The sequence below is a fragment of the Halichoerus grypus genome, chromosome 9, assembly GCF_964656455.1.
Source record: "Halichoerus grypus chromosome 9, mHalGry1.hap1.1, whole genome shotgun sequence".
Classification (NCBI taxonomy): Eukaryota; Metazoa; Chordata; class Mammalia; order Carnivora; family Phocidae; genus Halichoerus; species Halichoerus grypus.
The window spans coordinates 107,723,704-107,749,720 of record NC_135720.1 but is presented as its reverse complement, the minus strand read 5'-3'; positions in this window follow the sequence as shown (position 1 = coordinate 107,749,720).

Sequence of the window (26,017 nt, the reverse complement as noted above, 5' to 3'; positions counted from 1 at the left end):
TGCTCCCATGTTAGGGGCATAGATATTTACAATTGTTAGATCTTCTTGTTGGATAGACCCTTTAAGTAGGATATAGTGTCCTTCCTCATCTCTTATTACAGTCTTTGGTTTAAAATCTGATTTGTCTGATCTAAGGATTGCCACCCCAGCTTTCTTTTGGTGTCCATTAGCATGGTACATGGTTTTCCACCCCCTCACTTTCAATCTGGGGGTGTCTTTGGGTCTAAAATGAGTCTCTTGCAGACAGCATATCGATGGGTCTTGTTTTTTAATCCAATCTGATAGCCTGTGTCTTTTGATTGGGGCATTTAGCTCATTTACATTCAGGGTAACTATTGAAAGATAGGTATTTAGTGCCATTGTATTGCCTGTAAGGTGACTGTTACTGTATATTGTCTGTGTTCCTTTCTGGTCTATGTTGCTTTTAGGCTCTCTCTTTGCCTAGAGGACCCCTTTCAAGATTTCTTGTAGGGCTGGTTTCGTGTTTGCAAATTCCTTTAGTTTTTGTTTGTCCTGGAAGCTTTTTATCTCTCCTTCTATTTTCAATGACAGCCTAGCTGGATATAGTATTCTTGGCTGCATATTTTTCTCATTTAGTGCTCTGAATATATCCTGCCAGTCCTTTCTGTGGATAGGTCTGTTGCCAATCTAATATTTCTACCATTGCAGGTTACATATCTCTTCTCCCGAGCTGCTTTCAGGATTTCTCTTTGTCTCTGGGACTCATAAGTTTTACTATTAGATGTCGGGGTGTTGACCTATTTTTATTGATTTTGAGAGGGGTTCTCTGTGCTTCCTGGATTTTGATGCCTGTTTCCTTCCCCAAATTAGGGAAGTTCTCTGCTATAATTTGCTCCATTATACCTTCTTCCCCTCTCTCTCTTTCTTCTTTTTCTGGGATCCCAATTATTTTAATGTTGTTTCGTCTTATGGTATCGCTTATCTCTCAAATTCTGCCCTCATGATCCAGTAGTTGTTTATCTCTCTTTTTCTCAGCTTCTTTATTTTCCATCATTTGGTCTTCTATATCACTGGTTCTTTCTTCTGCCTCATTTGTCCTAGCAGTTAGCGCCCCCATATTTGATTGCACCTCATTAATAGCCTTTTTGATTTCGACTTGGTTAGATTTTAGTTCTTTTACTTCTCCAGAAAGGGTTTCTCTAATAACTTCCATGCTTTTTTCAAGCCCAGCTAGTATCTTTAAAGTGATGATTCTGAACTCTAGATCCGACATCGTACTAATGTCCGTATTGAGTAGGTCCCTGGCAGTCGGCACTACCTCTTGTTCTTTTTGTTGAGGTGATTTTTTCTGTCTTGTCATTTTGTCCAGAGGAGAATAGATGAATGAGAGAACAAAATGCTAACAGGGTAACAACGTCCCCAGAAAATATATTCTAAACAAATCAGAAAAGACCTGAAGCAGTGGGAAAAGAAAGGGAAAGAGAGAAAAAAGAAAAAGAAAAAAAAAGAAAAAGAAAAAGATAAAAACAAACAAAAACAGAACAAAACAAAAAAAACAGAATGTGATCAAATATGATCAGGCTGGTATATAGATCAGTGCCACCCACTAGATTTTGGGTGTATTTTGGTCTGTTAGAAGAAAGTGTCTCCCAAAATTTTAAAGAAAGAACAACTTATATATGTACAAAAATAAGGGTTGATATGATGAAGGGATGGAATATGACTGTAAAGATGGAAATTATAAAAAATTTTATAAAAGGAATTGATAAGAAGTTGTTTGAAAAAAGAAAAGAGGATTTTAAAAAAAAGGAAAGAAAAAAAAGGGAGAGAATGTGATCAGGCAGGAGAGTAGAACAAAACCATACACTAGAGATTTAGGGTATATTTTGATCTGTTAGAAGAAACTATCTCAAAATTTTAAAGAGAGAACAACTTATATATATATGCCAAAAATACGGGTAACTACTATGAAGGGATAGATTATGACTCTACAAATGAAAAATAAAAATGTTTTTTAAAAAAGGGACTGATAAGATGTTGGTTGAAAAAGGGAAAAAGAAAAATTAAAAAAAAAAGACAGTTAAAAAAAATTAACTTTAAAAGACTAAAGAATCACGGTAAAAAAGCCATGGATTCTATGTGCAGTATTCCCCTAGCACTGGAGTTCTGCCGTTCTCATTGATCAGTAAACTTGGTCTTGGCTGGCTGTTCTCCCTGATCTTCTGGGGGAGGGGCCTGTTGCCGTGGTTCCCAAATGTCTTTGCCGGAGGCGGAATTGCCCCACCCTTGCCCGGTCCAGGCTAAGTAATCTGCTCGGGTTTGCTCTCCGGAGCTTTTGTTCCCTGCAAGCTTTCCGTACAGCTTTGGAGGCCGAGAGTGAAAATGGCGGCCTCCCAATCTCCATCCCGGAGGAGCCGAGAACTCGGGGTCCCGCTCCTCAGTGAGCCCCCAGAGAAAAGCAGTCAGTCACTCCCGTCTCCCCGGTCTCCGGCCGCACTCCGTGCTCACCCGGCCTGTGACCACGCGTTCCTATCTCTGGCAGCCGACCCCGGGTGGAGTCTCCAAACCCAGCAGATCCCTGCGGTGCGCTCCTGCGCCGCTCCTCCCGGGGGAAGAAGGTGAGTCTCCCTGGATCTGCCACTTGTTGGGTCCCTGCTGGAGGAGCAGTGGCCCAACTGTGCCCCGGATCACGGTTTATGGCAACCCCGAGCTGAGAGCCCACGCCTCGGCTCCGTCTCTGCAGCCGGCTTCCCCGTCCGATACCTGGGAGCTCTGCCACACTCAGGCACCCCCGGTCTTTCTGTGACCCCGAGGGTCCTGAGACCACACTGTCCCGCAAGGGTTCCACCCCCCGCTTAGCCACCGGAGTGACGGCCCTCAGCGGAGATGACTTCTAAAAGTTTTGATTTTGTGCTCCGCAGCTCTTATCACTTGTCAGAAGTGGCCGACGGAGGTAGGGGCATTTCTAAGAGTAGAGAGCTGTGAGCCTAGTGAGTAAGACTGGGATGTGTCCCCAGCCCTCCCTTCCCCATGAAAGAAGGGAGAGATGTTTCTGTCAGCCCTCAAGCAAGGCCTGGGGGTCTAGGGGAAGCGCTTGGAGGGTGGCAGGCCTTCAAGAGGGGAGAATGGGTCCTATGTCCAACTAGATGCTGGCTGAGCCACAGAAACCAGTAGGCTGACACGGTGTTCTGGACAGAAGCTTGGGAAGCATCCTTGTCCTTGCCCCAGGCTCTGGAACAGGGAGGCTAACACCTGCTTCTTGCCCAGAGAACTATCAAGGAATGTGGGAAGCTGGCTGGAGAGGCCAGCAGTGGCAAAGGAACAGAGAGGACATGGGGATGGCTTCCCTCTCATCATTGGGTGTGACAACTGGGCAGCAAGTCCTCTGCAGAATGTCCCCCTCCTCCAGGGGAATGATAAGACCTCCATCCAAAAGGGAGGCCCAGAAGGCAAGATGGGAGACAAGGTAGTAAAAAGCAGCAATGCCCCCTCCCTAAGGCAGGTCCCTAGCTCAGGCCTGAGCTGACAAATGGGGTAGGGAGGAGCCTGGGGTTGGGTGTGAGATTGAAGTTTTGATATAGCCTGGGCTGGACCTTTCAAGGCTAACCAACTGAAATAAGGCTAGTTGTTATAGCCAATGGTGGCCAAAAGCTCTAGAGGATCTGCCTGAGGTAGCATCAAAGGGTGAGGAGGAGAGCCGCAATAGAGAGCTGGAAAACAAGAGATGGACAAAGTAAAGACGCTTCCTATTTGTATAGCATTGAGTCAAATCGGTTTAAAAAAAAAAAACAAAAAAACCCTATACCAGGAGGGGCAACTTGCCGAATAAAGAAATGCTATCTCGAGAGCATGTACCTTGAGAGCAACTACTGAGTGCTGAGGAGGATCATGAAAGACAAGTGGTCCTCCATCCTGGTAGAGTATGCGTTCTCAAGGACAATAAGGTGAAAATTGGAGGGCAGCAAAAAACTTAAGATATCTCAAAGTTTTATGATCCTAAGAAGTTCAACTCTACCCAGTAAAATGTTATTACTTCGTATTTATGCAGGAGAGGGAGAAGGAAATGAGATGAGGTGAGGTTGTCTCCCCCGGGCAGCAGTAATGAGGACAAGTCCAGAAACACTCAGTTAGAGAGGTAAACCACGTTCTAGATCTGGTGCTTAGACATTTTCCTGGCTCCAAGGAGAATCGCTTTCACCAAGTTTGCTTTGATATCCTGCTTTTTGAGGACTCCATCCCCAGCCTCACCAGGTGCACTTTTTATAAGGACCCAGAAGAGAATTTTCTCTCAGGTCTGACCATCTAGAAAAGCAGTGCTTCTAGTGGATAAATGGTTTGTTTGTCTGTTATATATACTAGAAAATCTCAAACAAATCAAGTTTCCTTCTTTGCTTCAGCCACAGGGGAGCTCGGAGCATGACTTGTCACATCCACCAGGTTGGGTGGTGATACACATGTGTGGGGATTGGTCTCAACTGTGCTTTTAGTATTTTGCTACTGTTAACTGCTACTGCAATTCGCTCAACTGTGTTTTAGCTCTTTTCCATTTCGTACAGTTTTACAAGTTCCCTAAGGTCCTCTGCAGAATAGGTGGGGTATAAACATGTAAAGAAGAACGCTTCCTCCTCCCTCTGAAGTTTTTCTCTACCCACCATTTTCAAGTCTATCCTTATGCAGTGACTTTTTTTTTTTTTAAAGATTTTATTTATTTATCTGAGAGAGAATGGGAGACAGAAAGCATGAGAGGGGGAGGATCAGAGGGAGAAGCAGACTCCCCGCCGAGCAGGGAGCCCGATGTGGGACTCGATCCCGGGACTCCAAGATCATGACCTGAGCCGAAGGCAGTTGCTTAACCAACTGAGCCACCCAGGCGCCCCTTTTTTTTTTTTGTCTTAACTCGGTATAGAACTGATGCATATTCCATTAAGTTTTATTTTCAATCCTAGTCCTCCAGGATATCAAAATCATCTTAAAAGCTGATTCTGGGATCTGATGCTTCTTCCAGTTCTCTTGGCTTTGTGTTATCTGTAGTGTCCTGATCCAAGTCATTGATAACGATGTTGAACAGACAAGGCTAATAGAGATCCTTGTGATATGCCACCAGACACCTCCTTCCAGCCAGTATTGACATATTAGTCACCTTTTCCTTTTTATATGGTTGAACTAGTGATTAGTCCATCACGTTTCCACCATTTGTCCACTGGGACCACCAAGAGACTTGGCCAAATGCCTCTCTGGACCCCAAGGAGGCTCTGCCCACAACATCCCTTGGGGTGCCTGGGTGGTTCAATCAGTTAAGCGTCTGCCTTCAGATCAGGTCATGACCCCGGGGTCCTGGGATCCAGCCCCGCATCCGTGTAGAGCTCCCTGCTTAGCAGAGTCTGCTTCTCCCTCTCCTTCTGCCTAACCCCCAGCTCATGCTCTCTCTTGATCTCTCTCTCTCTCAAATAACTAAATAAAATTAAAAAAAAAAAATTCTTCAACCTGTCACTCAGTGCCTTCCCCCTAAAAAGAAGTAGATTGGCACTGGATGCCAGGAACTCAAGCCTACTGCAACTGAGCTGCCACCACCTTGATGTCAGGAATTTGACACAATATCCCCCAAACAAGAAGCCTGGGCTGCCAGGAGCACCAGTAAAATGGATACCCCACCCAGACTTTTGTGTTTGCTCCCATACAGAAGTATCATGTAGGTTCTCCTGACTGGTGCAACCCGAGTCCCACGCCTGGTCCCAGCTCTAAAGGATGCTCAAAATTTCGGTTCTCTAGGTTCTGCCGTGAGCCAGCAGTTCCTATACATCAGGAACTCCAGCAAGCTTTAGAACGGTATTCAAATGGTGCCAAGCTATCAGACACCATGACAAATGTCCCTGGAGCCCGAATGCTGGAGCATGGCTGCTGCACAAAGCCCAGACTCCACCCTGCAGATCCTGAGTCCTGCTCCGAGCTCTCAGGGAAGGCAACCTGATCGACTGACCTTGGACAGGGTGCAGTCCCCAGGCTCGGCTAGCTGGACCAGGGCTGTGGGTCCAGGCAGTATGTGAAGGCAGTTGGCACCACACCCACATACCTCTGAGCCCATGACTAGCTCCTGGGATGCACCCACTTGGTTCAGCCAGCACCTGAATCTCTTTCTCAGAGGACTGTTCTCAGGCTACCACCTCCCTGGGAATTCACATCTCCCTCGGGCTTCCCGTAATCAATAGGTGACAACGTGAGGAGTAAAGTCACTAGAGTCCCCTTCATGATCAAGACAACAAAGTGAGACCTACATTATTTATTGAGTTTCCATGTGGGACCGACCCAAAGCTCCCCCCAGGCCTTAGGCTTTGTATACTCCCTTATCTTTTCCCACTTCCCCACGCCCCTCCTGATATTTCCTGGGAACACTTCCTAACACTTTTATACACTCCCTCATCTCAGGGTCTGCTTCTGGGGTAACCAGACTGAGACCCACAGCTATGGCTGCTGGAGGTGCATAGTGGTAAATCAGGTATTACTACAGAGGGGCCATGAGAACACCCCAAAACTGCCCCTCTTCTCCCTGATTTGACCCTTTCCAGACCACCCTGGTCCTCCAAATTCCTGCCCTGATCCTGCCCTAGTCTAGGACCAGAGCTGGGACTCAAAACCAACTTTCCTGAAGATACACACACCTTCCAGTTAACCAGCCTGGTGAGAACATCCCTGCACACTGCACTGTAACTTCCAGAACCCAGTCTTTTCCCTTTTTCGAGTGTCAAGAGCGCATGTGCCCATCTCTTGTCTCTGAGCTCAAATGCCCTCCTCTATAATTTATCAAAGATTAATGGCAGCAGTTCTGAAATCACATGTCAAGTCCCTCCAGGGCTACAGGATGTAATTCATCAGGCTCAGGGCTCCAAGTTCATTACAGCTGCTTGGGCCGGCTTTCCTGCTTCCTCACCTGTCCTTGACTTCAATCCCTTCTTTGCAATGTTTACTCTACCCTTTCCAAGTGGAAGACCACTGTCCTCACTGGAGAAGGAGGAGGTAAAATAATAATTAGACAAGCACCGCCCTTACTTTGACTTTAGCCCCAAACATTAGATCATTTTGTCTAAGCAATGCTTGCCCTTAATCCTTGCATGTTCAACAGAGGTAAATAGGATTCCTCTTCACCTTCAGAACCTGGAGCTCATTCAATGCATTAGACCTCCCACCTTGGTTCTTACAGACAGGGACACACTGCCGCCTTCAGCCCTTGCCCTCTGTCATTTAGGGGACCCTGGGGGCCCTTTGACACAAACCTAACCTCCACAGCAACTTCTAAATCCCAGGCCAACTCTTTTGGGACCTAGCCTGCTGCTTCTTCTGCTGAGAGCTGTCCCTCCTTTATCCCTTGTCATCTCCCTTCTTTATAGCTTGACTGAAACGTTCTTAGTCATAATCCTTGGCTCATCTTCCAAACCCCTTTGCTTTTATTCCTGAGGGCAGGGCTCATGAAACCACCTGCTTCCATCACACTGAGGGGAGGCTCCCCAGACTCCATCTTCAGGAAGCACTCACTTCCTGCAAGGTTAGCCCCTAGGTAGTGGCCTTTAAGGTCATCTGAATATTTGAGACTCTCTAGGCTGAGTAACCCCCTGCTTCCTTGACTTCTGTCTTGTATGCTACCCCGCTTATTTCCTACTACTACTTTTCCTGCCATTTTGTACCATCCTCTTTTAATCCAGACCATAAGGGAGATTCCCCTGGTTTCTTTAGCTAAAGTCCCCTTTTCCTTTGCAGCTGGATCAATGCTATTTTAAAACAACAACAACGGGCGCCTGGGTGGCTCAGTTGGTTAGGCGTCTGACTTCCTGGGATAGAATCCCACATCGGGCTCCCTGCTCAGCAGGGAACCTGCTTCTCCCTCTCCCTCTGCCCATCTCCCGACTCATGTGCTCACGATCTCTCTCTCTTTCTCTCTCTCTCCTTCAAATAGATAAGATCTTTAGAGAAAATTTAAAAATAAATAAAACAACAACATCAGGGAGAGCAAATGAGAATCTAATGAAAGCAGTTATCTGCAGAAGGTGATAGAAATGAAATGGAAGTGTTAAGGATGAGACTTGCCGACGTACATACTTTTTTTTAAAGATTTTATTTATTTATTTGACACAGGGAGACATAGTGAGAGAGGGAACACAAGCAGGGGGAGTGGGAGAGGGAGAAGCAGGCTTCCCACTGAGCAGGGAGCCCGATGCGGGGCTCGATCCCAGGACCCCAGGATCATGACCTGAGCTGAAGGCAGACACTTGACTGAGCCACCCAGGTGCCCCCATACATATCTTTTTGTATACTTTTTGTTTTTCAATCATTTAAATATTTTACATGTTTCAAAGATAAAATTAAATCAACAAGTAAATCTACAGAAAATCATATAGGGGGAAAAAAAACATAATTCAAGTAATTTGGGACATAGTACCCTGACTCCACAACCTTCATGGGATATGTTCTAGAGAGAAAAAAGAACTACAAAGAAGGCTCACATCTGACTTAGGAGGCTTGTTGTTATTAGTATTTCTGGTGCAGTAATTCTAAAATGACTTTGTGTGCATTGTGGGATAGAGAAAATTAGTAAGTACACTGTTGAGAAGCAAGTTCTTACTGTGTGAGAAAGGAAGCGTCAATATGGGATGTGGGAAGAGGAGGAAGGAAGGATCTGTGGTGTTGGATTTGAACTAGAAATACCAAGGTGAATTCAAGATTTTTTTTTTAAGTATTTCCAAGCTCAGTCCACTGAAAAGGCCTAGAAATAACAATACCCCAACAATAATGGGCACACTGAGTCCCCAGATCTTGGTTTTTTAAAAACCATTCTCCTTTAAAAGGAACAAGACAGGGCTCCTTGAGGACATGCCTGATTCAGTGCTACAGCAGAGAAAGCACGAGATGAGCCTAGAACCTCAGGTTTTACTAAAGATTCAGAAAGTCCTGAAACTGTAACAAAGACATGACAAAGGAACCCAGGAGCTAACCTAAGGGGGTTCCCACTGACCAAATTTGGGACAATTTGAGATTTAACATTTGTTTTTTTTTATTCTTTTCGTTTAATTTATTTTAGATTTTATTTAAATTCAAGTTAGTTCACATATAGTGTATTATTAGTTTTGGGGATAGAATTTCGTGATTCATCAGTTACCTGTAACACCCAGTTTGAGCTTTAATATTTATAATGAATTATGACATATTCAATTCTTTTTTTTAAAAAGTCTTTGATTTCATGGTGATATTCAAAAGCTGGAGAAACTCTATAAAACAAAGTCTGTCCATGAAGTAGAATGAAAGGTAGAATGAGAAAATTATCATCTACTATATTAGAGTATTATAATTTGCTTGATGAAGGATCAGGGGTGTACTCTCTTACTGTTGGGTAAGAGATTGGTAAGATATTCATACAATCAAATTTAATCGCCTCAGATTACTTATTAATTTAGAAGGTACAATGGAGAAATATGGTGGACACCACTTAAACACATGATGAATTTAGTGTGATTAACAGTAGGACCAACTGACATGAAATGACTCCCAATGTACTACCCCACCCATGCAGTGTTCTTCCCAAAGTGTTTAACCTGAATTCAGTCAGAGGAAACAATCAAGAGAGATGCAGACCGAGGAATATAGAATGTGCCACAACAGAAATGGCACAGATTCTTTGATGAAACCAGTTATCTGCAGAAGGTGATAGAAATGTAACAGAAGTGTTAAGGATGGCATAGATTCTTCAAATCAGAACAGAAATGGCATAGATTCTTCAAAAATGTCAATGTCAAGAAAGAAAAAATTGGAGAGAACTCTTCTAGATTCAGGGACAATGAAGAGACTTGCCATGAAAGATCTTTGAATGGGGTGGGGAGAGCTACAAAGGACATTCTGGAGACAATAGGGTAAATTTGAATATGGATGGTATATTATATAATATTATTTTGCTACTACATTTCTCAAGTGTAATCTGATATTGCAGTTATGTAGGAAAATACCTTTGAGGAAGTATTGCACAAGTGTGCAGAAATATTTAAGGGGAAGTATTATGACATCTACAACTTATACTCAAATAATCCAGATTTTTTTTAAATACATATATGTATAGGGCGCCTGGGTGGCTCAGTCAGTTGAGCATCTGAGTCTTGGCTCAGGTCATGATCTCATGGTCGTGGGATCAAGGCCCACACTCAGCATAGAGTCTGCTTGAGATTCTCTCTCTCCCTCTTCCTCTGCTCCTCCCCCCGCTCTCTAAATAAATAAATAAATAAATAAAATCTTTAAAAAATAAAATACGTGTATGTGTGTATATGTCTATATACACATATATATACACATTTGGAAAGAGAGAAATTGGTATGTGTGGCAAATATAAGTGAAAGGTACTAGGTGTTCGCTGTACCCTTCTTTCAACTTCTCTGTAGCTTTGTATTTTTTCTAAACTAAAAACTGAAGTAGGAAATGCTCAGGCCCCACTTAAAACCCTTTAAATCAAAATCTGCAGCTTCTGGAGGAAGCACTGACCATGCAGCCAGGGTTGAAAACCGCTGACCTGCATTATTTATGATGGTCTCTGTCACCCCTACCACCTGCCTTCAGCCTCTGGAAGGCCACAGGAGCATCTGAGTCTCTGCCAGCCACTAGAGCGCTGCCTCAGAAGCTCAGGCAGAGGAGGAGAGAGTGAAAGCCCTTGTAGGAGTTTCTATGTAGCCTAGGAACCCTGGTCACTTTTAGGTCCTTCCGGCTCCCTCTAGGCAAGGGCCTCTCCCTTCAGGGAGCGCCCTCCCCAGCACCTCTGCCCTCTGAGGCCCCCTCCCGCTGCAGGGCAGGGCTGCATCTGAGAACCCTGAGGCCAGAGGCTGTGTCTTCTTCCCCCTGTGCCAGTGGGGCCTCCAGCAAGGGCCTGGCCTGGCACACCTTCCATAAACATGGGCCTGGCAGGCTCACCCACACTGCATCCCCCACTGTCACCCTCGGTGGGGGGTGGCGAGAAAGCACACGAAAGGATTTTACTGTGTCCGGAAAAATCCAGAGGCAGAGGGTCAAAGGAGAAAAAAGAGGAGGGTGGGAAGGAAGAGGCTTCTCCAGAGAGCAGAGTCACACTCACTCACTCGGGGCCCTTTTTAGATGCAGACATTGCAATAGTGCTCTCCCCCGGTGTCTCATGAAATCATCCAACAGCCCCGCCCCTGTCATCCTCATTTTATGCCACAAACTACAAGACCCAGAGAGGTGGATTACCTTGCCCAGGATCACACAGCTTGAACCCTCACAACCTGGGACCAAAGCCCACAGTCTTAACCGCTGTGCTGTAACTTACTGCCTCTGTAGGGTTTTTTTTTTTTAATTTTATTATGTTATGTTAGTCACCATACAATACATCATTAGTTTTTGATGTAGTGATCCATAGGGGGTTTTAAAGGAAGGGAAGGGAAGCAAGAGCTTAGTACTTATCAAGCACATCCTAACACATTATCTTGCTGAATTCTCTCCGCAGCTCCATGAAGTAGGTCTTATCTTCCTTTGACGAAGCTGCGGAAATGGTTTCTGAGATAAAGGAGTTCAGTTCAGTCTTGTCACACAAGCTAAAAAGCACCACCATTCGCACTGTGCTTTGTGTGAAAGGCTTTCAGAATCTGTTGAGGACCAGGCGCCCCCTGGAGTTGTGCAGGACCCAGAGCGACCTGCCCAGGGTTGCACCGCCAGTACATGATGGTCCCAGGATTTGAAACCAGGGTCTCTCCGACCTCAGCCACTTTCCACCGCACTGCACTGCCTCCCCCAACCCGCAAGCGCTGCACATTGCCAGACAGCTCTCTGCAAGGAGCAGAGCCTCCCTTTGTGCAAGGAGAAGTGCGTGTGCCCCCCAGGGTGGTCTCAGAGGCCCAGGCTCTTCTACACAGACCTCGGCTAATGAAAGTGTGAGAACTTTGCCTTCCTGGGGGGCAAGGAGGTACGTCGGGAGGGGGTTGAAGAAGGAGAGGAATTAAAGTCTGAGAAACACCTCGCCCAACTCCACACACATAGGTGACCGAACTGTCCCAGTCTTCCCACATCCTGGGAACCCCTCAGTCCCAGCAAACAGAGATAGTTGATGTCTTAGCTCCAGCTGCAGTAACAACATACCATACCAGGTGGCTTAAACAGCAGAAATGTATTTCTTATACTTCTGGAGACTGGGAAGTTCAAGATCAAGTAGCTGGCTGACTCGGTTTCTGGTAAGAACTCTTCCTGGCTTGCAGGGGGTTGCCTCCTCATTGTGTGCTCACATGGCTTTTCCTTGGCACAGGCACATGGGGGGGTGGGAAGAGGTGGGGGGGCGCTCTGGTGTCTCTTAGAAGGACATTAGTCCTATCATGCCCTCCCCTAACCCTGATTACTTCCTAAAGACTGTGTCTCCAGATACAGTCTCATTGGGGTTAGGGTTCTGAGGGGACACAGTTCAGTCCATAGCAGTAGAACACCTGCTTACAGCCAGGTTCCTCTTCTTGCTCCCTGGTCCCAAGGTGCCCGGGGGAAAAGGCTACGTATTCTACCAGAAACCCACCCAGCCACAGCAGCTAGTGAAGAAGTACCTCTTGCTGGAGGTGACAGCCCCCACCGGCTTCCGGACCTGCGCAGAGAGAGTGGCCTCGGAACTCCCAGGAGCTATGGAAGAATGGCTGAAGCTCAGCAGTACACAAGGTCAAACTCAAATGCTTCTGTTGACCTCTTAGTTGCCCCATTCTGGAGGTGAGGGAGAGGTGTGCAAACGGAGTACAGACCGACAAGCTGTGTGGCTTCACTGTGCCTCAGTTGCTTTACCTGTAAAATGAAGGTGATGATGCCCCCCTCACAGAACAGTTGTAAGGGCTAAAAAAAACTGGGTTTTGAGTGACCAGCACCTAGCAGGTATCAGTATGTGGTAGCAATACATCCTTTCTCTCGCTCACGCTCTTGCATTCTTTGATTCGTTCGGTATTTACTGAATAACGACCGAGCGTGTTGTAGTTATAGGCACTGGGGATGCAGCAGTAAAGAAAACAAAGTTTCTGCCTCCCTGAAGTTGACACCGTGGTCTGAGGAAACAAAGAGACAAACAAATGTATAATAGCAACCAAATACTGTCAGAAGGTGGCGGAGATGGGAATGGAAGCCCAGAGGGGCAGTTGAGGGACGAGTCTGGAGTCCGGAGAGTGGGGTCAAGAACATGCACTCGGGGCCCCTCAGAGTCAAGGAAGTCTTTAAAGGCCGGAGACCCTATAGGGCTGTGGAGGGAAGAGGCAAAGCAGAAGCAGCAGAAGGGACTAGCAGGGGCTACCAGCTAGTGTGGAGACATCCAGGGAGAGGGTGCCCTAGGAGCCCAGACCGGACAAGATCCAGGAGGAAAGAGAGGGAAGGGAGGATGGGGGAGAGTGAGTGTGGGCAGCTCCCAGAGTGAGGGCCATTGATGGTGAAGTGCCCCCAGGCCCCGTGAGAAGCCCCACTGGCATGTCTGTGTTCCTTTTGTCTCTGGATCTCCCCAACACATAACTGGTTCTCAACCAAAATCCACCAAACTGAAAGCAGTAGAAATGCCTGTGGGCTTATGACTGGGGCGAGGGCCAGGCACTCCCTGACTTGTCTGGCTCTCGCTGGGGGCTCCAGAAGCACCAGCGACGGCGAGCCCACCAGCCCGAGTCCTTCTCTCTCACAATGTCATCGCCCATGTCCAGTGAGGCTTCTGATGACCTCCCACGACAAGAGGGTCATGTGGGTACTCCTGGATCCCTGATTAGCCGAAGGAAAGGAGAGAAGACAAACGTGCTCAGGAGCAGGAGAAGGACGTGGTTACAACGGAGGGAGGCATGGAAGTCATGAACAATAACAAAATAACAACAGAAACAACAGCAACAGCAATCAGGACAGTACAGAGCTCTTGTGCAGTGCCAGGCACGGGGACGAGGGCCACACGCCTGCTGACATTGTCTCCGGGCTCAGCGCCCATCGGTCCACCCTTGGTCATCCTGCAAGGCAAGCCCGGCCCGCAGACCCCCCTTCACATGGTAAGCTCCAAGGCTGGCCTTCCTCAACCACCACGCAAAGCTTTATCATGGAAGGGACGAGAGGACGGGCACGGGAATGTCAGAAGGAGACAAAGCACGCCGGGCTCTGCCAGGTCCTTTCGTGCCTTCCAGTCCTCTGCCGCCTGACTGACCTGGGCCTTCCCCTCTGCCCTTGCCGCGTCACTGTCACTGGCTGCGGGGCGTGCGGGCCAGCAACCAGAGCACTGTCTCCCGTAGCCGGCGCTGCCATGGAGGCAGGCCTTTCCCCAGCTCACTCCTGACCCTGTAGGCAGCCTCTCAGCCGACCTTCTCCCAGAGGCAGGTGCTCACACAGTATGATTTTAGAGGACAGAACACACACACACATCCATATACATACACAGCACACACACTCCCATATGCACACACAAATACACACACATACACTCCCATATGCACACACACACACATGCCCGTATGCACACACAGACACACACACTCCCATATGTGCACACACACATACATGCCCATATGCACACACACATACATGCCCATATGCACACAGAGACACAAACACACATATACACACACATATGCACACACACACATGCATGCCCATATGCACACACACATACACAAACACCCATACACACCCATTTGCACACAAACACACACATACACTCCTATAAGCATACGTAAACACACATACTCACACCCATATGCACACACAAACACACACACACACACACATCCCCTCTCTAAAAGATCTCCCTCACTAGCTCACCTCAGCACCTGAAATCCCACCAGGTTAAGGTCCAGTGGAGACCTATGCAGTTGTGGCTGTTACTATAAACACTGTGCCGGTGGGAAGCTGGGATTTAAAAGTTGGGGCAATGGAGGGATCAAATGTGCTGGTGGAGGGAGAAAGAGGTGGGACAAGCTGAGTCTTTCCAGAGGAAATACAGCCCCAGATGGTGGGCAAGGGGAAAGGGGCAGGATCTCTTGAAAGGGTAGAAACCAAGCTTGGGAGAGGGAAGGAGTCAGAAAGATCGTTCTCTGTTCTCCTAAGAATGTGGTTTAGTGTAGTGATTGAGTGTGACATCAAACGAGGCCTCGAATCCCAGTGGTGCCATTTGCTAATTATGTGGTCTTACAAAACTTACTCAATCTCATTAGCTTCATTTCTGTATCCTTAAAATGAGTAGAATGACAGTACGCATCTTGCATACTGTTGTTGGGAGTCTTCAACAAGGTAATCCGTGAAAGGTGCTTAGCACAGTTCCCGGCACTGAAAAAATGCACGGTGAATGTTTAACATTATTAATATTTAACTGAACCCTGCTGCCCGCCTGCCTCCACCATCAGTTCTACCTGTGAGCTTCCTCCGGAGTCTGCTAAGACTCTTAGGGTTCATCAATGCTCTGGGTGTGAATCACTTGTAAACAGATACACTTGTGTCTTCTGTTTGAGGAAAACATCTCTCCTTCTTCCGGTGGCAACATCTAGTGACCCCCTGAGTGAGGAAAGGGTGGAGCACGAGAAGACAGGAAGCCTCGCTGTGCCTGCAGCAGGAGGACTGTGTCCCAGCAGCTTTCCCTGAGTTTGGCACCTGTTCTGATCTGGTGTCGTGCAGAGGAAGGAGCACTGGGGAAACGTGAACTGGTACAACCACTACAGAGAGCAAAGTGCTCTCATACCCCTCAAAGTTCCAAATGCACATCCTCTTTGACCCAAAATCTTGGCTTCGGTGATTTTTTTTTTTTTTTTACAGATACGTTCACATACATGCAAAATGATGTAAGCATAGGGTTATTCACTGCAGGATTATTTGTTACAACAGAAATTGGAAACAATCTAAATATCCATTATTTGTTCAATAAATTATGGTCCTTCCTTACTGTGGAATATTAGGCAACTGCAGAAAAATATGAAGACGTTTCTATGAACTGATGATGAAAACATCTCAAGATCCACGGTTAAGTGAAGGAAGCAGAGTACAGGAGACTGTGGGAAAAGTGAAAAAAAGCCATAGAGTCCCATATCTAGTTAATATGCTTGGAATAACCCGGGAAGAAAACTGAAGAAATTATAATATTGTCTCCGAGGAAGAGAACCAAGGAGCCAAAAAACAAGACAGTCACTGACTTCTCTTTTATATATTTTGAATTTTAAAATGTTGAAAATATATAGATTTTCACTTAACAGTACTTGACCTGGAGTCAGACCTGGGTTCAAAACCCAAATCCACTAGTCGTGTGATGTGAGGCAGGTCACCTTACTCTCTGTGAGCCTTGGTTTTTCCATATGTGAAATAATGGTGAAAATAATACTTCTATCATAAGTGGGTGTGAACATTCACTGAGACTGTGTTTAAAATAAAATACCTCATTTGGAAGTGACTGCAACAAAGACAGCTTTCAATAAATGTAAGATAAATATGAATTTATTTCCTCCTACTTGCCTAGGACAGCACTGCAGTGTGGGGTTAGGGACTGACAGCACATGGAACAAAAGAGAAGTGAAAGTAAAAAGTGTCTATCTCACAAGGAGTGGAGGGTGGCAGGTCCTTTCACACATGCGTGCTGTTTACAGTACCATGGTTTGCAGTGGGCAGTCAGTGGGTCATTGGATCCTCAGTAAGGATCCTGTGACATAAACAAGACAGAGATGCATGGCGCTGTTTTACACTATCCCAGGGAGCTGTATAAGGGGCTCCATGTTATTAATCAGGGAGACATGAATGGAGAGGCAACATGTCAAAGTTGAGAGTACATGGTTTTAGGGAGAAAACAGAATAGGTTCAGGCTGCTCATTTACTCGTGCTGAGCCTCCACACTATGGAGATCATCCTAATACTTACTTTGCAGAATGTTAGGTGAATTAGGGCTTCAAGAACTATGACAAGGACATGGGAGAAGCTCAAACCACAGGAGCTACCATTTTTGTATGGGATTATTATTTGAGAGGTTAGCATGGGTCGGTGCCCAAAATGTGCCTTAACAACTCACATAAAGAATCTTTGCCTTCAAAGAACTCAAAGAACTTCTCTAATAAGAGAGACAGACAGACAGAGATAGAGAAATAGATGTTAATAGGAGTATAGTTATCTCTCTCCAACCAAGTTCCTCTTAAATAAAATCCTGGTTTGTACATATGTACTTCTGTATATTATGGTCTCATTATACATGCAACATGAGTTGCTTCCTTTGACTGTGATTAAAAAGTAAAGACATGGGAGGGGGGAAGTAAGGGGAAAAGGTGGTAAGGCAGATGCAAAGCAAGGAAGATCCTTGGAAAGATAAAGGAAGTTGAAGAGTCACATGGGGCCTCTGAGAAGCTTCCCTTCCATGGCAGCTATGAGGAGGGGCACAGTGGACAAGAATCACTGAGGCTGATGGCAGGGACATTGACATAGAGTTATCACAGGCAAGTGTCCTAGGGAGGGGAGATGAGAAGTGTAGCCTCCATGTGCTGCATACTTCACATGCAGGTTCCCCTACTTTTTTCCCCCCTTTCTTATTAATTATTCTGGAGGCTGAGTCAACAATCCTGAGTTGTAAAGCCGAAAGGCATTGAAACCAGGATACTGGTAATAGCAGAAGATAGTGCACGTGCTCTGCTGGGAACAATCTCATCTCATCTTCCAGACAACACTGAGAGCAGGTACTACTTTTATCATCCCCATTCTATAGATGGGGCAAAAGGCTCAGAGAGATTAAGATATCATTCCTGCCCAAGGTCACCCAGCTACCCAGTCAGAAGCCAGGATTTGCAACCAGGTCTGTCAGATGACAAAACTCATGTTCTTTCTCACTGCACAGTAGATTTTAAAAATTCTCATGCCTGCTGTGAAGCTAAAGATATTTCAATGTGGTGGTGGTGGTGGGCTAGGAATCTGTACATGTGATAAAATGTTGCTGAATTATGCACAAAGATGTACCAAAAGATGGAGTATTTACAAAAACTTGAAATCCGAGTAAGGTCTGTGGTCTGGTTGGTTTATTGGGCCAGTGTTAATTTTCTGATTTTGACGATACACTACAGTTAGTAAGATGCCACAACTGGCAGGAGTGGGTTCTGAATCTGTTGGAGCTCTCTGGACTCTTTGTGCGATTTCTTATGAGTCTAGTTTGTTCAAAGTGAAAAACTGGGGTGCCTGGGTGGTTCAGTTGGCTAAGCGTCCAACTCTTGGCTTCAGCCCAGGTCATGATCTCAGGGTCACGGGATGGAGCCATTCATCGGGCTCAGTGTTCAGCGAGAAGTCTGCTTGTCCCTCTCCCTCTCTAATAAATAAATAAATAAAATCTTTTTTAAAAAGTGAAAAGCTGAAAATACATACACAGACATACATATGTATATACATACATACATACATACATACATACAAGAAACATTCAGTTGAAAATATAGGGCCAAGGTGGGTGTGAGGAGATTCTAGATAGTTCCTAGCCAGTAAAGAATAGCACAAGGACATTATAGCACAGTGGTAGCCTTCCTCCCAAACCCAAGAAGAATAAAATACCATAGCTGCCCCTTATTGAGGAGACACTTATTGTTGGGTAACTTTGTTTTAAGGAAACCCAAGTTGTCCAGCCTTACTTGTCCATAGAGGGCTAACAATTACAGATGTTACCCATGTTTCACCAGTTTTTGCCCCTACTTGCAATTACAGAGCTTCTACCCAACCCCAAATCCTACTAAATGATTGGTGAGGACCTCTGGAGGTTTCTCACACAAGCCCACTGGTTCTGTTCACTCCCATCCCATCTGCAGATGCCTTCTGTCATCAGGCACTCCAGAGTGTTGCTTCCCAAGAGCCCTTCCACCAGGTATGAAGGTCACCAGGGCTTGGACACAAGAAGCTGCCTCCTGATATCAGCAAAACCAACCAGGTCCTCCAGACTCCCCTGGCCTGAAGGCCCTCAGCATTTCAGGAAGTAGGAGGGAGGATGCCTGCTCCAGGCCATGCTTGGTCACCTGGGCACCAGAGCAGGGAAGCCCACATCCAGCAGAAGCCTTCTGAAAATCACTCCCGAGCTCTCCACTAAAAGATTCAGAAAAAATGCAGAATTCTGAGACACAGTCCTAGTAGGAACTAACATTTACTGAGCATTTACTATGTACCAGCCCAGTGCCAAGCAGTTCCTGTGGGCAAACACATTTAATTCTAACTGGTAGGTCGGCTGCTACAACAAAGAGACCCGACAATAACCCAATGGCTTAAAGAAGTTAGAAGTTTATTTCTTGCCCACATAACCTCTGAGGGAGCCCTCCTGGTCAGGAGGCAGCTCTGCTTCAAGCAGGGAGTCAGTGACTTAGGCTCTCTCAATCCCCCAAGATGTGGCCCTCATCCTCATGGGTAGCTGTTGCTGTGTCTGTTTGCAGCCAGTTAAAAGGAGAAAGGGAGCATGGAGGTGGCATGTTGGTTGCCCTAGGGCCCTGGGTCTGGCAGGCCCCTACATCACTGTACCCACATTCCATTGGTGGGAACTTCATCACACGGCCTCACCAAACTGCAAGGAGACTGAGAAATGGGTGCCCAATACTATTCTTCCACAGTGAAAAAGAGGGAAACATGTTCTAATAGACAGCTGTCAGCCTGCTCTACCCTCCCTCACACTTACTCCCAAAGATGCTCATCTGGATAAATGCTCACCCTAGGTAATGGCTATCTGATCTGACAAACTAATTTTAGCTGTTAAGGTAGAGCTGGACCCTTTTTTCAGATTAAATGTGTGTTTTGCATGTTTTATTAACAGGGATCTAATGGAGATACAAGACTTAACCCAGAGATACAGCTCTAACATGGGTGGGGATCGGGGCAGACCTTTTCAAGTGGCAACACAGCCCAGGTTTTAGAACAAAGAGGCATGGATGTGAGTCCAGGGCCTTCACTTAGGGAGATCACTGAACCGCACCCCCCTCCAGCCCTCAGTTCTCTGCAGAAGAGAATCCAGGAAGATAATTAATGTGGCATGGTCTATTAAGCTGAGAGGTGCTGCCAGGTCTAGGAATATTTTGGTCTGAGGGGAACTGCACATCCTACCACCAAAGCTGCTCTTTGGGAAGGCCACAGGTGTCCCTTCCCAAGGTCTGGGCTTGGGATGAACAGGTTTCCAAAGGTGAGCCCAAAGGAGCTCGGCAGGAACACTCCTCTGTGTGTGTGCGTGTGTGCTGCTTCAGCCAGCTGGGCAGCTAGTCATTTATCCACATGGATGACTTGATTTTTGATTGAGTTAACAAGTACTTATTGAACACAATTTCCTGAAGGCCTGCAGTAAATTGGATGCTATATAGCTATATGGGAACCCTATAAATTTTTACAACCCCGCATTCTTCAAAAATTGGGATAGTATAAGATAGCTGAGGAGGAAGGGGAAGGAAAAGCAAACACTAGAGAAGGAGGAGCTGTGGGGAGGCGGGTGAGAAGAGAGAGAAGGATGGTCGGTCCTTCTTGTTTCCAAGCACCAGTGAGTGTGTTAACCAGTAAGAACAAACCAACCCATTGTGCAAATTACTAAAATACATAATCAGTCCTCATCTGAGTGCTTAAGTGTGAGGCACTATGTTAAGTGTTTACACTATCTCGTTTAACTCTGACAACCCCGAAGACTGGCACTATTACTGTGGCACATTTTTTTAGCCCATTTTACAGATGCAGAAATGGAGGCAGATAGATGTTAAGCAACTCGCTCAAGGTCACACAGCTAGTAAAAGGCACACTCAGGTTTGAAATTGAGGCCCGATTCCTGACACTGTACCCTAACCACTGTGGCTGACTTATATTTGTCGGCCATAGATCTCAGTCTCCTCATTTGTGAAATGGGGCCATTACAACCAGCTCTGATTGCCTTATAGTGTTGTTGTGAGGAACCACTGAGAAGTGATTGCCAAAGTGTTCTGTAAATTTACAAAGCCTTATGAAAAAAGATTAAACAGCATTGCTCCAAGTTTTGCTAAGATTATTCTACTTTAGAGGACAAAAGAGTTAGGAGTAGCAAGATTAAAATAAGACTCCTGTACTCAGAAACAACTTTGGAGGAAGTATGTTGTTGACTCGCCTGGCAGAGAACAGTTCCAAGCAGGAGAGCTCAGAGTTGTTTTACCCCTAACCACCTCATCAGAACATCTAGGAACCAACAATGCAGCCATCATGCTGTGAGGACTCTCAACAAGGCCTGTGGAAAGCCCCACACAGAAAGGAACTGAGGCCCCTGGCCAATAACCAGCCCCATCTTGTCAGCCGTGTGAATGGGTCACTGTGGAAGTGTATCCTCCAGCCCCAGTCAAACCTTCAGATGATGCAGGCTCTAGAGAGACCCTGAACCAAAAACTGTTCCTGAATCCCTGATTGATAGAAACTGTGAGAGATAATAAATGATCATTGTTTTAAGCCACTAAGTTTGGGGGTAATTTGTTACACAGCAATGGGTAACAAATACATTGTCTATGCTATTTCATGGCTTAAGTATTGAGGGTGAGAGGAGATGTTAATCAGAGCTCTTGATTCCAAGCAAGAAAAACAAATTCTGGAAAATGTAGCCAGAGGGGAATTTTCTGGGAGGGCCCACTGGTAACCTGGGCAACAGAACCCCAGTCCTGGTTCAGAAAAAGGAAGAGCCAGGTAGCCACACCTCCATGGCTCTGAAGAGCCATGAACCATCCCACACATCCTGTCTAAGTTCAAGCTGCTGACAGAATACCAGAATACCATAACAGAATATAAGAGAATACCATAGCCTAGGGGGCTTAAACAACAAATGTTTATTTCTCACAGTTCTGGAGGCTGAAAGTCCAAGATCAAGGTGCTGACAATTTGGTGTCCAGCGAGACTTATCTACCTGGTTTCAGATGGCCATCTTCTTGTGGTATCCTCACATGGCCGATAGCAGAGAGAGTGGAAACAAGATCTCCTGTGCTTTTAGGGGCACTAAACCCATTCATGAGGGCTCCACCATCATGACCTAATTACCGCAAAACCCCACCTCCTAATACCATCACATTGGGGGTTCAGATTTCAACATATGAATTTCAGGGGGACACAAACATTCAATCCATAGCACATCCTCAGTCTAATGTCTCAGGATTCCATGTCTGGAGTGATAGTGACATGGATCATGTCCCAACCCCCAGGCTACACCAAGGGCAGGTGAGAAAGTCTTTGCCTCTTTGGTATTATCTCTCTCTAAGACTATTCCCAGTGGGGAAAGATGATTCCTGAAAAGAAACTGGGGTGCTGTTGGAGAAGGGGATGGGATTCTCTGCAGCCAAAATCAATAATTATCCAGCCCAGGGGTCACTGCATGGTGTTACAAAGAGGGAGGCCTTAAATATCAAATCAGACCACATGCAAGCAGTGGGCTGAATGCTTTGCATTCATAATCTCATTAATCCCTACAACAGTCTTTCAAGGAGGGTAGTATTGCCCCCTAATCCAGACAAGGAGATGGAGCTTCAGACACATTAAATGACTTGCCCAGGTCTTCATGGGAAGTGATGGAGCTGGTTTTCAAGTTAAGTCCTTGGGTTTCCAGAGTCCTTACTTGCCTCATATTGCCAGGCTTCCAATACTGGACCCTACAAGAATGGAAACATGTTCTGCTTTGATGAAATCAAACAAGTTGAAAAAATTAAGGGAAAGAAACAAAGGCTGAAGTTGGGGGGGGTCACCTTATCTGCTCTCAAGGGGGACTATATCTGAGTCATATCTGACCAGCATGGCCCAGAAAGAAGGGGGTGGTCACAAGCAGAAAGGATAGCACAGACACATAAAGAAGGAGATCTTCCAGAAATTGAAGCTTCCCAAGAGCTCAGGTCGTGTGACTGAAAATGGTCCACTTCTGCCACCTAGCCACAGATGGCCTCTTTAGCCAGAATTCAAAAAGTCAACTCTGGGGAAGCCCCATGGTTAGATATACAAATGGTAAGCAAGATGTGGAGATTTTCCTAGTAGATTTCCCAAATGACCAAGGCCATCAATGGGTCCCCTTCTCTGTCACGCACTCTCCTTATGTTTTGTGGGATTCCTAGGGACAGAATGACCAACCCCTCCCTCGATCAGGTGTTAGGCCCTTCCCTATCCCCATCCCTACTCTCTACCCCACTAAGGAACTTTTCTACAATCCCATATTTACCCACTTCAGAATTTCCTAAATATTATTCTCAATTTTATGATTGCATCTTTCCTAGTTTGTTAGGAAAACAAATCTATTCCCACGTGATTGACAGCTAATTTAAAGCATATTCCTGTCCTCGGGCTAATGTTTTTATGACATTATGACACTTACTGGCTAGTATTGATGTCAGCTTTTTGTTGCCCAGGAGCCATAACATCTCTCCCAACAAAAACTTAGCATAGGCTAGAATAAGGCCAACATGAGGAAGATTACCTACAGATAAGAAAATAAATGAGGGACCACCGTGATTCAAAGCACATAATAACTAGTTAAATATGTGCTAAGTAGATGAATAAACATACCTGTGTAAGGCTTTAAAAAAGGTGAATAAGGATGACAGTTCTCATAAAAGAGTATTCAGTACGTACTGAATGGAGCACTGGGTGTTATATGCAAACAATGAATCATGGAACACTTCATCAAAAACTAATGATGTAATGTATGCTGATTAACATAATATAATAAAATTTAAAAAAAAGAAATTGAAGACTCAAAAAAAAAAAAAATAAGTGTATAATGCATATCAGATTCCAAAGACTTAGTAGCAAATAATGGAAAATATCTCATTAATTACATTTGTATTTAATACATGTTACAATGATAATATTTTGTTCAAATTAAATATATATGCATATATATGATTAAATTTGTCTGTTTTTTAAACTTACTTTTAACATGGCTACTAGGAAATTTAAAATTCATATATAACACATCTGTGATTTGATTTGTATTTCTCTTGGATGGTGCTATGGAAGAAGATAGAAAAATAATTGCTGAATAAATGAACAAGGTGTTCTTTCCAAGCAAATCTTTAAAAAAAATTATGTGGTTGTTTTCAATTCAGATATGCCATTGGAAAAAAATGGTATAAAAATATATTGCTAGTAAGTGCCAAAGGCAGTTTTAAATTCTGGTTAAGTCTATCTTTAGAACCAATGCTTATAACTCTTATAACCATTGTAGTAATTTTACTGTACACAATTTCATGTGAAATAAAATTTTGACTCTAAAAAAAAAAAAAAAAAAAAGAGTATTCCAAGGCTTTTGTATTTCAAAGACCAATAAATTTTTTGTTTTGTTTTCTAAATTGGGAAGGTTAAAATCAACAAAGGATTGCTACCTTTTTATTTTTACAAGTAAGGACATTTTAATAAAACTATCCTCTCCATTACTGTTCTCTCAGAAGACAATAGGCCCTTTGACACCAGCAAAGAGGAAGGGTATGATCACAGAATGAAGGAAAATCTTTCCAGAGAAAGAATCATTGGCACATTAGATAGGGGTCTTAGTCGTATATTATAGAGTCTCTGTCTAGTGAGTTTAAGGACAACATGTTATACTGTGGAAGCTAGATAGTCTTTGGAAGAGCTGAAGAAACAGAGTGTAAGCAGGACTTGTGGTACTGACTCCCCACACCACACCATGGAACCAGGACACTGAAGAAGCTACCAGATCAGGGAGCAGCTGCCACAGCTGGTGGGTCCTGGGCCACCTCAGCTCCTCAGAACAAGCACCAGCCTTGTGTCCTGTTCAACTCCCAACATCATTCAATGCCAAATCAAAGTCCTGCATGAGTTCAGCTGAGTGGCAGAAATTGAACATACCTGGACCTCCATCTGCCAAGGGGTCTGGGAAATGCTGGTTCAGTTTTCAGCTTCTGCAGCACAGGACGGCACGTGGGGCTGTAGAAGGGATGGAATAAATCAGTTTAGCACGGTCGGTGAGCTCTTGCTGCATACTCACAAAACATGTCAAGGCCTGATCCTAGACCACAGAATCAAATTTGGGCATGAAAGCCATCCTGAGGGATGTGTGCAGTCATGCTTTATTGAGAAGGTTCTGAAGGTCAACCAACTCACACAGGAAACTGCTGAGAGTGTGACTCTTCTTGTGAAGAGAGTTTGCCACCTGGAACCATAGCATTAACCACACCATAGCAGACGTCTGTTGTATTCATGGCTGTCCAGCGACTTTTGAGTAGCTTTTCCCATATTTGGGACTATTTGCTTGCAGGGATTCCTACCTCTCCAATATTAAAGTCAGAATTCAAATTTCCAGACTCCCTTGCAGCTAGGATTCAGGAAATGATCTGAACTCTGACAGTCTGATGTCCCCACTTGAGATCTGATTCGGAAATGGGTGGCATGAAGAAACGGGTAGATCATGGAGCTTCCATGTGTGCTGACATGAACGGCTGCAGAACCTCAGCCTTCAGAGGTGGTGGTGAGGGCTGGTTCCCAACTCAGAAGAGGCATCGGCACTGGCAGAAGTGGCTGCAACCTCATGCTGGGTCCCTGCTACCCAGTGCTCAGTAGTAGCAGCCACAGCAACACTGGTTTCCCCCTTGGGCTGCTTCTACAGCACAGTTTAGGGTATTGTTCCTGGAAACTTTACCTCAATCCTATTTCTCACCCTCCAAATGATTATTTATCCCTCAAGATAAAATCCCCTGTCTACAGTCCTCAGCCAGAGTGGATCCTGTTGTCAGCAACTAAGAACCCACTTAATGTGCTGGGTGAGCCAGGAACACCTGACTCTGAATCCATGGACTCTCCACCACACTGCAGAGTGAGCCTGCAGCAGAGTCTACCTAGACTTTATCCCCCATTTCCTTCTTGAGTCAGGTGCACACAGGGAGGGTGGGAAAGTGCCCTTTCTGACTCCACCCATCCCAGGAGCTCCTATAGAACAAGAGTGCTCCTCTTCATTGAATTTTTATAAGCAACACTTTGGGCAGAACAGGTATTCAGTAAATGTTTGGTGAATAAATGAGTGAATGGTTAAGTACACACTGAAGTTATACCCAGGTGGACCCATAATCCAGACCTGTGATGTTCATTACAGTATCCACTAGGCACACATAGCTACGGAGCACCTGAAATGTGGTTA